We start from the raw sequence: 15,279 nt of genomic DNA, 5'->3' as shown, positions 1-15,279 counted from the left end.
TACTGGAGCCAGGCACTTTATGAATACCCTGGGTGCAGTAGACAAGCCAAAGGGCAATGCAGAGAACTGATAATGCAAGTAGCTTGCTTTGAAGCACAGGTATCTTCTGCAAGATTCCCTGGATTGGGACATGCAGGTAAGCTTCTTTTAAATCTAGAGCGGTCAACCAAGCATCCTTACCTGGCATAGAAGTAACTGGTGAAGAGTCAGCATATTGAATTTTGGAATATCCAGAAAGGTGTTTAGAGTAGACAAGTCCAGAATTGGACGCCATGATTTGCCTTTTCTGGGTACCAGGAAAAGTCTGGAATAGAAAGCTTGTCCCTTTTCCTCTTCTGGTACCAGCTGAATAGCCCCCATGTTTAAGAGGGAAAGTACTTGTTTCTGAGCCCCTGCCCACTGATATGGGGACAGGTCTGGCCAACGTGTGGAAATGAAATCTGTATCCCTGGGACACTATATTTAAAACTCATTTGTCATGGGTTATGAGTTGCCAGTTGTTTACATGAAGAGAAATCTTTACCCCCAAAGGGGTGGCTGAAAGGTAAGTGTTTGGTAATTTTAAAGGAAAATCATTGAAACTATTTACCATACGGGGGTGTCTTGTTACTTCCAGATTTGGACGTGGAAGCACCCCATTGCTTAGAGTCCCTTGGGACTGAAACCTGGTGCTTTTGGTGTGTCTGGGTTTGGCTTGAGTGGATTTGGAAGGAGCTGGAAAGGACCAGTTCTTAGTAGGCCAGTGCCTACTAAATCTTGGAGGTTGCACCTGTAAAAAATCTTTCACAGTTTGCAGATATTTACCTTTATCTTCCAACTTTTTTAGAAAGTACAGTTTTGTACCTACCATAAATGTAGATGTTCAAGTGCCAATACAGCTGCAGTAATCACATATGGGTTTCTCTGTCGTCAGGCGGGTCCTCGGTCGGCCGAATTCCAAAGTCTTGGTCCGGCGTCAGTTGTTGTCGCCTTCTTCCCTGACGTCAGTGCGACAGGGGGTATATAAGTAACAGCCGACGCCATGTTCTCCAGTCTTTCTTTCCCCAGATGTCAGGAATGTTATCAAAAAAGAGTAGCTGCAAGCAAATACACCATATGAGGATAACCCAAAATTAGTTGTATGAGGAGGTGTTAGCCACTAGTCCTATACCTAGAGGGGAAGGAGGGAGGGAAACCTGTACTGCAGCTGTATTAGCACTCGAACAACTACATTTATGGTAGGTACAAAACTGTACTATGTTCATCGTGCATACAGCTGCAGTAATCACATATGGGTAGAATCCCAAAGCTACGCACAGGGTGGTAGGCACTAGGTAGAACTGGGGTGAGCCAGAATGCCCTGCAACATAGCAGTAGCAAAGCCTGCTCTAGTTTTGGAATATAAAGGCAGGTGGTAGTGTCTTGTGAAGGTATGTACAGAACTCCAAGTGGCTGCCTCCAAGATATCTTTGGTAGGATCTCCTCTGAGGAAGGCTGTAGAGGTAGCTGTGGCCCTGGTGGAGTGTGGTCTGATGCCTACAGGGACAGATTTCCCATGATAGGAGTAACAAAATCGTATGCAGTGGCCTATCCATTTAGAGATTGTCTGTTTGGTAACAGACTTCCCTTGAGCTCCTACAGCATAAGACACAAAAAGTTGTTGTGATTTCCTGAAAGGCTTTGTTCTGTCCAAATAGTAACGTAGCTGTCTATGGATGTCTAAGGAATGTAGCAGCCTTTCTCCTTTGTTTTGAGGATTAGGGTAAAAGGTAGGTAAGTGTATGGCTTGATTTAAAGCTACCCTGGATACCACTTTAGGCATAAATGATGGGTTGGTTCGAAGGGAAACCCTGTCCTGATGGAAGATAAGAAAGGGCTGCACAGCCATTAGGGCTTGTAGTTCCGAAACCCTACGAGCTGAGGTAATGGCCAGAAGGAAAGCTGTTTTCCAGGACAAATATTGCAAATCTGTTGAGGCAGCTGGTTCAAAGGGAGGCAATGTTAATTTTTCTAGAATGCAATTAAGATCCCAGGCTGGCACTGGTTGTTTCCTTGGTGGTCTTATATTCTTAGCCCCTCTGAGGAATTGTCTTAGAAGTGGGTGAGAGAATAACGGTGGATCCGTGTTGAATTCTGCAGAAATGGCTGAGGCATGGATTTTTATGGAGGAAAATGAAAGTCCACTGTTCAGCAGCTCAGCAAGATACTGTAATACCCGAGGCAAATTCAGTTTTCTAGGGTCCTGGCCTTTTTTCTCATTCCAAGAGCAAAACCGTTTCCATTTTGCGGAGTAAGTCTTCCTAGTAGATGGCCTTCTGGCCTCCAGAATGACATCATGAACCTCTTTGGAGAGTAGGGTCTGCTGTGGTGTTAAGGAATTTTCCATGCAGCAAGATTGAGTGTTTTCAGCTGACTGTGAAGAGTTTTGTAGCTGTGCTGAGTTAGCAGAAGAGGCATTAGAGGTAGAGGCCAGGGAGGAGTACGTGTTAGGCTCCTTAGGAGTGGGTACCAGTACTGTCTTGGCCAGTCTGGAGCAATCAGTATCATCTTCGGTCTGTCTGTTCTTGCTTTCAAGGGCACCTTGGGTAGAAGAGGCAGAGGTGGGAAAGCGTACACTGTCCAACTGAATGAAAGGGCGTCCACCCTCCAGGCCTTTGGATGAAAAGTCCTTGAACAAAACTTTTCCAGCTGATGGTTCCTGTGGGAGGCGAAGAGATCTATGTCTGGCCTTCCCCATGCTTGGATTATCTTTGTAAACACCTGTTGATGCAGCTTCCATTCATGTGGATCCGTCATATTTCTGCTTAGATTGTCTGCCAGCGTCTTTTCCAAACCTGGCAAGTACTGTGCTTAAAGTTCGATTTGCCATTCCAGAGCCAAGTTCCAAAGTGTCATGGCTAGTCTGCACAGGGGATATGAATGTGTTCCTCCTTGTTTGTTTATGTACCACATCACTGTGGTGTTGTCTGTTTTTATCAATAATTGCCCTGGATGCAGGAGGTCCTTGAATGCTGTAATTGCATTTATTACTGCTAGCATTTCTTTTTGACTGATGTGAAGGTGCTTTTCCTTTTGGGACCATTTGCCCTGAATGCACCTGCCTGTCATGTGCGCCCCCCAGGCGTAATCTGAGGCATCTGTTGTGATGACTTGATTTGCTTGAGACTTGCAGAATGGGAGACCTGTGTTTGTTTGACATGCTTGGGCCCACCATTGAAATTCCTTTTGCAAACATGGAATTTCGGTATTATTGTTTCCAAATTGTGGCTGGGTTGAGACCATAGGCTTTTTAGGTACCATTGAAGCTTTCTCATATGCAACTTTGCACATGGGATTAAAAGAATGCAAGATGCCATGAAGCCCAGAGCCTGCAGGATTTTCCTTGCAGTAAGCCTGGTACAATTTGCTAGTGTTTTGAAGTACTGAGTTAGTTGCCCTTGTTTTTCTGGCGTGAGATAGGCCATCTGGGTGTTTGTGTCCAAGTTGGCACCCAGGAAAGTTATTTTCTGAGATGGTATTAGCCTGGATTTCTCTTTGTTGATTGTGTATCCCAGAGAATTCAGTAACCGTGTTGCATAAGCCAGATGTTCCAGAAGAGTGTGCTTGCTGTCCGCTTGGATCAGGCAGTCATCCAAATAAGGGCAAATTTGTATCCCTTGAAGTCTGCAGTAGGCAATTACTGATGGCAGGCATTTCGTGAATACTCTGGGCGCAGTAGATAAGCCAAAGGGCAATACAGAGAATTGATAGTGGATTGAACCTGCAAGAAATCTGAGGTATCTTCTGCAGCTTTGTCTGATTGGGACATGCAGATATGCCTCCTTGAGGTCCAATGTTACCAGCCAAAACTCCTTGCCCAGCATGGGAAGAAGCTGCTGTAATGTGAGCATCTTGAATTTTGTGCAGTAGAAATGTATTTAGGATGGATAAGTCCAAAATGGGTCTCCAGTCGGTTCCTTTTCTTGGTACCAGGAAAAGTCTGGAATAAAAACCTTGGCCTTGTTCGTGAGCCGGAACCTCTTGAATGGCTTTCATGTCCATGAGTTTTGTAATTTGTATTTGTGCCTCTGCCCTTTGATTGTGTGGCAGGTTTGGCATGTCTCTCATTTTTGGAAGAGTGTGAAAATGAAATCTGTAGCCTCTGTTTATTATGTCCAGGATCCATTTGTCTGTTGTGATAATATGCCAATTTCCTGAAAATAGTGCCAGCTTTCCTCCCAAGGGAGCTGCCAGCTGACATTTGCTTGGCATGAAAAGGGGGAAGTCATTGGGTTTGCTTTCTGTATTGTTGTGCACTGTCTTCGCCACCTCTTGGTGCTTGAGTTGGCCATTGCCTGCCTCTATATGATCCTTGAGATTGTCCTCTGCCCCTTGAGCGCCTGTATCTGCCTCTTTGGGGTTTGTCTGTGGCTGGAAAGGACCAGTTTTCTGTAGGCCAGTTTCTACTAAAACGAGGTGGCTGTACCTGTAGAAAAGCCTTGACAGTTTGCATAGATTTAGCTTTTTCTTCCATTTTCCGTAGCATCTCCTCAGCATTAGTACCAAATAGCACATCCTTTTGTAAAGGAGCATCTAGTAGTTTAGCTTTAACATGATCAGGCAAGCTTTGTTCTCTAAGCCAGGCATGTCTATGAATGACTGCTCCTGTAGCAGTGGCTCTACTAGAGGCCTCTAAGGCATCATAACCACATTGTAAGGTGCGTTTACCCACTTGTTCTGCAATATGTATCATATCCTGCAATTCCTTCAAATCTGGTTGTTCAGGTTGAGATATCTTGTTACTTAATTGAGATAACAGAAACTGCTGATATTTAAGCATATGGAACTGACAATTTAAGGCCCTCATGGCTAGGGTGGTCGAGGTGTATACCTTTTTCCCCCACCTTTCTAAGGATCTAGATACCCTTTCGGAAGGTAGTGGGTTCTTGGCAGTAGAGGCCTTCATTCCCTTGGGGCCTTGAGAAATGGTCTCAGGGTCAGCATTATGGCTTTTGAAAAGAAATTGGTGAGAGTTAGGGACTCTGTAATACCTATCAGGTTTGACTGGTGCAGGAGGCAGGGAATCCGGATTGAGACAAGCCTCCGAGTAAACATCATCAAGTATGTCCAGGACAGGAGGAATAGCCAGAGGTCTGTGTTGAGGTAACAAAAGAAATTCCCTAAGCCTTTTCTTGGAATCAGTAAAGTCTTGGCCTTCCCAATGGAAGTGCTCCCTCAAGGTGTGCAAGGTTTCCCCAAAAGAAAAATCCTCTGGGGGAGATACAGAAGGAATGGACTGTTCTGCATCAGAATCTTCATAAGGGGAGTACGAGTGTTCCTCCACATCAGAATGTTCTGAGAAAATGGAGCCCTGTTCAGAAGAGGGAGAGTCTTCCTCCACTATGGGTCTCTTGTCTGGAGGGGGTTGGGAACCCCTGATATAGGAAATTAAATCCTCAGCCATTTTAAGCATCTGCTTTTTAGGCATGGGGCCTGGGGATGGGCCCTGTGCAACAGGCCTCTTGGGATGCATGGCTGATTTGGACTTAGTGAAGGCCTTAATGGAAAAGGAAGAAGGTCTAAATACACCCTGGGTGGAAGTGGACCTGTCCACATTAGGAGGCTCAACACTCACAGTGGTTTCGGTGGTTGTAGTCTGAGTTAGGGCCGAGGTACCAGCGGTCTTGGGTACAGAAGACACCGCCAATGAAGTGTCGTCGGTAGTCAGGGACTGCACAGGCGTCTCGCTGAGAACCGGACCACGTGCAGCCAGTTTTGGCGTGGTGTCGGTGGAGACCGCGGACCCCGCGTGTCGGTCCTTGTCCTTTCGTTTTTTGGACAAAACGGTAGTCGGAGTATCCGACGACATTTTATAATCAAAGGCTTTACCAAAATAATGTTGTGCGAACTCCGCCCGACGCTTAATAGTGCGTTCATTGAAAGTAGCACAAAAGCGACAGCCCGAGACGTCGTGGTCTGGGCCTAAACAAGGTATGCAGAGGGAATGGAAATCCTTATGCGGTATTTGCTTCCCACAAGAAATACAATTGTTAACTTTGTCTGACATCAGTCTGAGGCAAGAAAAGTTTCCCCAACAGGGTACTTAGCTTTAAAGAAGACTTCGGTTTCCAATTTTTCGTAAATTCAGGAGCTGGCCGACCGGCACTTGCGAACTGCTTCTGCTTCGGGCACCGCGCGGCAAAAAAGACTGGAGAACATGGCATCGGCTGTTACTTGTATACCCCTGTCGCACTGACGTCAGGGAAGAAGGTGACAACAACCGACGCCGGACCAAGACTTTGGAATTCAGCCGACCGAGGACCCGCCTGACGGCAGAGAACCCATATCTGATTACTGCAGCTGTATGCACGATGAACATCCCTTGCAGTCTCATATGAGCTGCTACTACTGCCATGCATTTGGTGAACACACCCTGGAGACTATGTAGACCATAGGGCACTTTACTGAATTGGAAAAAACTGGCTCCTAGCTGGAAACAGAGGAACTTCCTGGAGTGTTTGTCCATTTTTATGTGGGAATATGAATCCTGGAGATGTATCAAGTACATCCAGTAGTCTTTCTTCAGAAAGGGAAGAATAGACTGTACCATGACCATCCAGAACTTTATTTGCCGAACTGATTTGTTCAGCATGCTGAGATCCAAACTCAGTCTCTAGTCCCCTGTCTTTTTTGGCACTAAAAAGAATCTTGAGTATGTTCTGGATCCTTCTCGTATAGAGGAAATTCTTAAATGACACTTTTGTCCAGCAGTTTTTCAGTTTCTTGCACTGCTAAATCCCTCCTATTGGGTGTAACATTGGGGATTTTCTTGTGTACAGGGGGAGGATGAAAAAAAGGGAATGATATAGCCTTTTGATATGATCCGTTACACCCAGGAATCTGTTATGTTTAGCCAGGTGTTTATGTGCAAGGACATGCATCCTCCAACTGCCTCCAGTGGAAGACCATCAGGCCTACCTTCAGGAGCACTGAAAGATCTTCCCTGGAAAGGAATCCTTGAAGCCCTGGTTTTGCGGACCACCTCTGTCACGAAGGCAGCATCTTCCATTTTGGTTCCCCCCTCTGCTCCAGGGGGAACTGCCTCCATGTGTATCTTGGAAAGGCACTTGGGAATTTTTCAAGCGCATTTTTCCACCACTCCTCTGGTTCTCAGAAAAGGACCTTGGGGGGGGGGGCATACATCCACAGCAGAAAGGGTCTTACCATCCTTCTCACACCCGAATAAAGTCTCTTTCACTTTACTACCAAACAAGGATGTTCTGTCAAAGGGAGCATTGACGAAAGAAGACTTGAATGGCTCCGCAAAGTTATATAGGCACATCCAGGTGTGCCTTCTTATGGCTATGCCTGTACGCACTGCTCTGAAGTCCCTTCGGCTGTATGAGCAATTAGCCTCATGGAAAATTAGAAACAGACTCCAGGGAAGATACTTTTTCTTGGACTCACTCAGCTACAGCTCCTGCCTGGGTATCTCTGAGAATTCCTTAATCAGATCCGGTTGAAGTCTTATGAAGTGTGCCAAGAAGTTCAAAGACCTTATAGTGAAGGTCGAAGTGTACACCTGCTTCCCAAATCTGTCCACAGCCCGAGACTTCCTGTTGGGCAGATGGACAGATGAACTCTTCTCAGCGAGTTTCCTTTTAATGGTCGCTATGACCATAGCATCCAGACGTAACACCTTGGCCCGGAACAGTTTTCCACAGCAAAAGATATTTTATCAGGTCTCTTGGGGATGGATTCAATGGTGTCCAGAGTCTTCCGTTACCACTGAAATCAACTGAATGAGTTCATCAGTGGGTGAGGTCACCCAAGATGTAGACAGGCAGGTGCCGAAAGCCTGCAGGTAAACTGATTCCTCTGAGGAAGGGTTTTGGGACTTCCAGCCACCCCTTTGTTTTAAAATTTCTAGGATGTCTCCAAAGGAGACATCTTCAGGTGGTGACCATGGGGACGCTTTCCCCTCATCAAAATCTGTGTCCTTGGTGACTGATTCCTGGGGAGAATACAACTGCTTCCTCTTGCACTTTTTTTTCTGAGGGACCTCCTCAGGGGGATAATCTGGAGAGCTGTCAGAAGATGAAAGGACCCGAATCTGAGACACCTGAGATTTCAGCATCTGCTGTCCCATTGGAAAAGCAGGAGGAATACAGCTGAAGGGGTTACCTGTTCCAAGAGGGAAGGCACCGACTGAGTCACCGCGAGAGAACCCTCTCCACTGCCTCAAAGGCCAGCCCCCCCTAAGAGGAAAGGGAGCACGGAATTTAGAGAGACTGCCTGGGGACCGGGGTCACTCCCTGCACTTTAGAACTAACCCTCAAGACAGAAGCCGGTGCCAAACTAACTTAAGCTGAAGCCCTTAGGAACAGAGATGGCTCCAAAAAACCTCAAGTCGAGTCCTGCCCCCTCGAAACCAAGAGGATAGCTACAGCTCCATGAGGTCTCCGGTTCTGAAGTCACTAAAGAGCTCAGGGGGATTGCCAGTTCCAAAGATGTGAAGACCTCCGGAACCGGCACAGTCAGTGCTGGGAGATCCAGAAAAGTTGACTCTAAGACCTCAGGGGTTAGAGAAGGAGTAGTTAACTGAGTAAAAGAAGGTTCAGTTCCAAGACCCAGAGGTGTCAGAACTGAAAGGGGGCCTAAAGTCCTCTAGCCCACAAAATTTTATTCACCAGCCATTCCACGTCGAGTTCAGAAAGACATCTGGTGGAGGAGATGGATGAAGGAGACTTATGCCTCTGCAAAAAACTTCTGGAAGTTCTCCAGCAAAAGGATCAATTGAAGGTGAATAAGACATCCTTGGAAAAATATCTTTTGTCATGTTAGGTGAAACAGAAATTTGCTCCTGCACTGGGGACTTCGATGTCATAGAACTTGTGACATCAATCGTTGCAGGAGTAGCTGTTGACACCAGTGGTTTTTAGCCAGAGGCCTCCGGTTCCAAAGACAATTTCGGAACAGAGGGTTTCGGTTTCTTAGGCTTTGGAACTGACAGAGGTCAGAACCAAAAGACTCCTCTTTTTCCCTTTGTCCACTGAAGATGAGGACGAATGGGAGGAAAAGTACAGTTTTGTACCTACCATAAATGTAGATGTCCGAGAGGAATGCATCTGCAGTCTTTACAAATGGGTTGTCCTGTCGTCAGGCAGCCCTTCAGTCGGCCGGATTCCAAAGTCTGGGTCTGGCTTCGGCTGGTGTCGCACTTCACCCGACGTCATTGCGGCAGTTTTTCGGGTATAAAGGCATCAGCCGACGCCATTTTCCTCAGTGTTTCTTGCCCCAGATGCCAGGTGCCCTCTTGGATGGCTAAATTTGGATAAATGCCAAAGTTTCCAAATAGTAGAGAGCAAACACTCAAAATAAGCATGTATGTACATATATACAAACAAATACACCATAATAGATCCCCCCCAAGCTAGCTGAAGATTGGTAAATACCCTAGGAGTACCTCAGAGGGGAAGGAGGGTGGGTGATCCTGACTGCAGATGCATTCCTCTCGGACATCTACATTTATGGTAGGTACAAAACTGTACTATGTCCTTCAAGGATGCATCTGCAGTCTTTAGAAATGGGTAGAATACCAAAGCTAAACTAGGGGAGGAGGTAAATAGAAAAGATTATGGTGTAGTTAGGATCCCTTGCAAAACAGCAGTGGCAAAGCCAGCACGGGATCTGGAGTATAGAGGTAAGTTATAATGCTTGGCAAATGTATGCACAGAGGTCCAAGTAGCAGCCTCTATAATGTCCTTGGTAGCCACTCCTCGTAAGAAAGCTGTGGTAGTGGCTGTAGCCCTTGTGGAGTGAGGCCTGATGTTCTCTGGAGTTTTCTTTCCATGGTAGGAGTAACAAAATCTAATGCAATTTCCTATCCATTTGGAGATTGTCTGTTTAGAAATTGGTTTCCTTTCCTTCCCTGTTGCATATGCTACCAGAAGCTGGTCAGTCTTTCTATTGTTTTTTGTCCTGTCCAGATAGTAGCGTAATTGTCTGTGTACATCCAAGGTATGCAAGAGCCTTTCTCCCCTGTTCTGTGGGTTGGGGAAGAATGTAGGGAGGTGGATAGCCTGATTTAAAGAAACTCTGGATACCACCTTAGGCATAAAAGTAGGATTTGTTCTCATGGACACTCTGTCTTGATGGAAAATCAGGAAGGGTTGCACTGCCATTAATGCCTGCAGTTCAGAAACCCTTCTTGCTGAAGTTATTGCTAGCAGGAAGGCAGTTTTCCAGGATAAGTATTGTAATTCTGCTGTTGCTGCTGGTTCGAAAGGAGGAAGAGTCAGCTTTTCTAGTACAAAGTTCAAGTCCCATGCTGGCAATGGAGGTTTCCTGGGAGGTTTTACATTTTTAATTCCTCTCAGAAACTGTCTGAGCAGAGGATCTTGAGAAGACAGGAGGATCCAAGCTGTATTCTGCTGAAATAGCTGATGCATGTATTTTGATAGAAGAATAGGACAGGCCTGTATGGTAGAGCTCTGCCAAGTACTCCAGGATGTTGGCTATGTTCACCAGTGTCACATCTTGCCCCTTTGCAGTACTCCAGATGAGATATCTTTTCCATTTTGCTGCATAATTCTTTCTTGTGGAAGGTCTACGAGCCTCCAGCATTATGTCTTTAACCCTTTGGGATAAATTTGGGTTAGTTGCTGTTATGTAATGTTCCAGGCAGTTAACTGTAGAGTTTTTAGACTTGGATGCAGGATGCTGTAGTTGCTCTGTGTTAGCAGTAAAGGGATCAGGGGCAGCGTCCATATTTGTTCTCTGGACATGCTCCTCAGAAGTGGGTACCAATGTTGTCTTGGCCAGTTTGGAGCTATCAGAATGATCCTCGGACGTTCCTCTTTGATCTTCAGAAGCACCTTGTGCATCAAAGGAAGTGGTGGAAATGCGTATGCTGTCAGGCCTTTCCAACTGAAAGAAAGGGAGTCCACCTTCCAAGCAAGAGGGTGGTAAGTCCTTGTGCAGAATTTCTTCAACTGGTGATTGACTGGGGATGCAAACAAGTCTATTTGTGGTAATCCCCATTTTCTTGTGATGGTTTTGAAGATGTCCGGATGCAGCATCCATTCGTGGGCATCTGTTGTAGTTCTGCTTAATATGTCTGCTAGAATGTTTTCCTTTCCTGGTACATAAATTGCCTGTAACTGAATGTTGCAGCTCAGAGCCACATCCCATAGGTCTAGTGCCAGCCGGCATAGAGGGTATGAGTGAGTGCCTCCCTGTTTGTTGATGTACCACATAACTGTGGTGTTGTCTGTTCTTATCATCAACTGGCCTTCTTGGAGAAGAGGTCTGAATGCCTGGATTGCCAATTTCACTGCCATCATTTCTTTTAGATTTACGTGCAGATGTAGCTGGTCTTGAGTCCATAGGCCTTGAATGCACTTGTCCAGCATGTGTGCCCCCCATCCGAGGTCCGAGGCATCTGTCGTGATGGTTTGTCTCGGTTGACTTTTGTAGAAGGGCAGTCCTGTGTTTGATTGGCAGGCCTGAGCCCACCATAGGAACTCCTGATTCAGGCATGGGATCATTGGTATTTTGGTTTCTAGGCTGTGTTTGTGCTGGGACCACAAATTCTTTAGGTACCACTGTAGCTTTCTCATATGCAGCCTGGCATGAGGGACCAGTATTATGCAGGATGCCATGAAGCCTAGAGCTTGTAACACTTTGCTTGCAGTCAGATGGGTCTGCTTTGTTAATGCCAAGAAGTAGAGAGGAAGTTGTTCTTTCTTTTCTGCAGTTAGGAATGCCATTTGTTTTGATGTGTCCAGTTCTGCCCCCAGAAAGGTTATTCTTTGGGATGGAATCACCCTTGACTTTTCTGTATTGACTGTATATCCCAGGGCTTGCAGCAGGTAGTTGACTCTTTGTAAGTCTTCTGTTAGTTTGTTTTTGTTGTCTGCTTGTATCAGGCAGTCGTCCAGGTATGGATAAATTTGAATCCCCTGAAGTCTGCAATGAGCTATAACTGATGCCAGGCATTTCGTGAAAACACTGGGCGCAGTAGATAAGTCAAAAGGCAATGCTGAGAATTGATAATGCTCTGATCCTGCAAGAAATCTGAGGTATCTTCTGCAAATTGGTCTTATGGGGACGTGCAGGTATGCCTCCTTGAGATCTAGAGAGTTACCAGCCAAGACTCCTTGCCCAGCATGGGAAGAAGCTGCTGTAGGGTCAGCATTTTGAATTTGGGAACAATGAGGAATGTGTTTAACGCGGACAGGTCTAGAATAGGCCTCCATTTGTTTTCTTTCCTTGGTACCAGGAAGAGTCTTGAGTAAAATCCCTTTCCCTGTTCCATAGATGGTACCTTTTCCACAGCTCTCATTTTTAATAATTTTGATATTTGCTTTAAAGCTTCTGTCTTTTGAGTAGGTGGTAGGTTTGGTATTCCTCTCTTTTCTGGTAGAGTATGGAAATGGAACCTGCAACCTTGGTCTATAGTTTGCAAAATCCATTTTTCTCTTCTAATGCAGTGCCAGTTTCTTGAAAATAAGGTTAGCTTTCCGCCCAAGGGTGCTTGTAGTTGTTCCCTGGTAGGCGGTACCACCGCCAAGTCACTGAGATTGAGTTGTTGTAGTGGTGGTGGCTGTATCCGTGCCTCGGTTGTTACCATGCCATTGGCGACCCCTGTAGGCACCCCTGGATTGGTTTCTGCCTCTAGTGCGCCTATTCCTGCCTCTTTGTGGCTTAGAGGATTCCGGAAAGGACCAATTTTTGGAGGGCCAGTTCCTGCTAAACCTTGGAGGTTGAACTTGTAGGAAATCTTTCACTGTTTGCACAGATTTTGCTTTTTCTTCCATCTTTTTTAGTACCTGCTGTGCAGGGGAGCCAAATAAATTGACCTTGTCCATAGGTGCATCCAAAAGTTTTGATTTGACATGGTCTGGTAATGCCTGTTCTTTCAACCATGCATGCCTCCTAATAACTGTGCCAGTCATGGCTGATCTAAAGGAAGCCTCCAGTGCATCATAGGCACATTTTAAAGAATGGTTACTAACCTGCTGTATGTTATGTACCATTTCCTGAACATACTTTTTATGTAAAGATTCTTCAGAGGACAGCTTTTTAGTCAACTGGTCAAGCATAAACTCTTGATATTGAATCATATGAAATTGGCAGTTCAAAGCTCTAGCTGACAAGGTAGCAGAGGTGTAAACTTTTTTACCCCATCTCTCTAAGGACCTGGATTCCCTTTCAGAGGGAGGGGTTTTTAGAAGAAGTAGCTGCTACAGCTTTAGGGCCCTGGGAGATAGTCTCTGGATCTGCAACAGGAGCCTTACAGAAATGGTGATGAGTGTCCGGGACCCTGTAGTACCTATCGGGCTTAGCAGGAGCCGGAGGTAAAGAATCAGGAGCAGTGCAAGCATCATTAAATGCATCATCAACAACAGAAAGAACTGGAGGTATAGCTAAAGGTCTATGTTGTGGCAAATGTAGAAAGGTCCTAAGCCTCTTTCTAGAGTCTGTGAAATCTTGGCCCTGCCACTGAAATTGTTCCCTCATAGCATGCAAGGTTTCCCCAAAGGAAAATTCCTCAGGAGGAGAGACTGAAGGGATGGACTCCTCAGCATCAGAATCTTCGTAAGGGGAATAAGAAGCCTCAGGAGGTTCTGTAAGCTCCGAGTCATCAGAAGAATCATCTGCGGATACTGGCTCAGGGGGCTCTGCTCTAGGTCTCTTTTCTGGAGGAGGGAGAGAGGCCCTGTCAGGATGAGGCTGGGCTCCACGGATTAAAGAGATGAGATCCTCAGCCAAAGAAAGCATGTGGGAGCTGGTGCTGGGCCTGTGAGAAGAAGGCTTGGCAGGCACAGGTTTCGTTGATTTGGCTGCTTTAGCCCTGGCAAAGGCCTTAATAGACATAGCTGGAGGAGGCCTAGCAGCTCCACGTGCAGGGGCTGAAACATCCAGGGGAATGGTGTCTGATAAATCCTGTGAAACCGCAACAGAAGGTTGGATTTCAGAGGCCGTCTCTACCAGGCTAGAAGAGGCCTCGGTGGAAGGCAAGTTATCGGCTGAAGTAAGAACCGCTTGCTCAGTTTCGGCCGAAACCGAGACACTCGTGGTATGCTTAACCGCGGTTTCGGCCGAAACCGTGGACCGCGAGTGTCGGTCCTTTTCTTTGCGTTTTTTAATAATTTGCGTAGTCGGAGGATCCGACGGCATAATGTAGGCAAAAACAGAGCCGAATATCTGTTCATCAAAGTCCGACCGACGTTTAAGTGTCCGTCGGTTAAAAGAAGAGCAGGCTAGACAAGATGCTACGTCGTGGTCTGGGCCTAAACAATGTATGCAATAGGAGTGGAAATCTTTATGAGGTATTTGTTTCCCACAAGATAAACAGTCATTAACTTTCTCTGACATCGGCTGAGGCAAGAAAGAGTCCCCAACGGGGTACTTAGCTTTATAGAAGTCTTCGTAGAAGTATTCGGTAGTAGTAATCTCTGGATCTGACCGACCGGCACTTGCGAACAGCTTCTGCTTCGGGCACCACGCGGCAAGAAAGACTGAGGAAAATGGCGTCGGCTGATGCCTTTATACCCGAAAAACTGCCTCAATGACGTCGGGTGAAGTGCGACACCAGCCGAAGCCAGACCCAGACTTTGGAATCCGGCCGACCGAAGGGCTGCCTGACGACAGGACAACCCATTTGTAAAGACTGCAGATGCATCCTTGAAGGACATCATCAGAATTTACTTTGTGCGCAGTAGACAAGGCTTCACTAAAGGCTGAGGGAATCAAGACTTTCAAAATAAGTTCGTTGCATCTTTCAACAAGGGGTCGATGACTGAACCGTAACATATGCTAGTGTCTTCTTGCAAATGAACAGCACCAAAGCAATATACACCAAAGGAATTAAAGTTAGATGATGGAATTTTATGGCCTCACTTATGACATTTTTTTTAAGCTAGAAGGGGCCTTACCCTTCTGAGCCATGTCAACAAAAAAATGCGGCTGGAAGACAGCCACTCACACAGAAAGTTTAAGATACTAGTAGAGTGGAAAGCAAGTTGTTTTTTTTTTTTTTTTTGACGGAAAGAAAGTGAAAGCGGAACAACCATCAACGATGACAGCTGAAGAAAGTACACCAACATGTACGGGGAAGGGATATCAACTAAGAAGAAAGAAAGCTTAGGAGAGGGAGGGGAAATTATCAATAATTATAGTTCAGGAAAATACACCAACATGTAAGGGGAAAGAATATCAACAATGACATTAAAGTTACACTAAGGGTAAGAAAAGTATTAAAGTATAGGGAGCAATTAAGAAGAAAGACAGAAAGAGAGAAATCTCTGAGAAATA

The 15,279-nt window shown here is 45.8% G+C and overlaps 1 protein-coding gene across 1 annotated transcript in view; it reads right to left on the bottom strand.

The window, feature by feature from the left end:
• The window catches only part of NAT10 (N-acetyltransferase 10), a 1,889,152-nt gene that overhangs the window by 1,521,727 nt on the left and 352,146 nt on the right, over window positions 1-15,279 (bottom strand). The window lies entirely within an intron of this gene.

Source organism: Protopterus annectens, chromosome 9.part0, assembly GCF_019279795.1.
Source record: "Protopterus annectens isolate FY-2018-M chromosome 9.part0, PAN1.0, whole genome shotgun sequence".
Classification (NCBI taxonomy): domain Eukaryota; kingdom Metazoa; phylum Chordata; order Ceratodontiformes; family Protopteridae; genus Protopterus; species Protopterus annectens.
The sequence above is the reverse complement of the archived record's forward strand: the minus strand, read 5'-3'. Positions and strand labels throughout refer to the sequence as shown.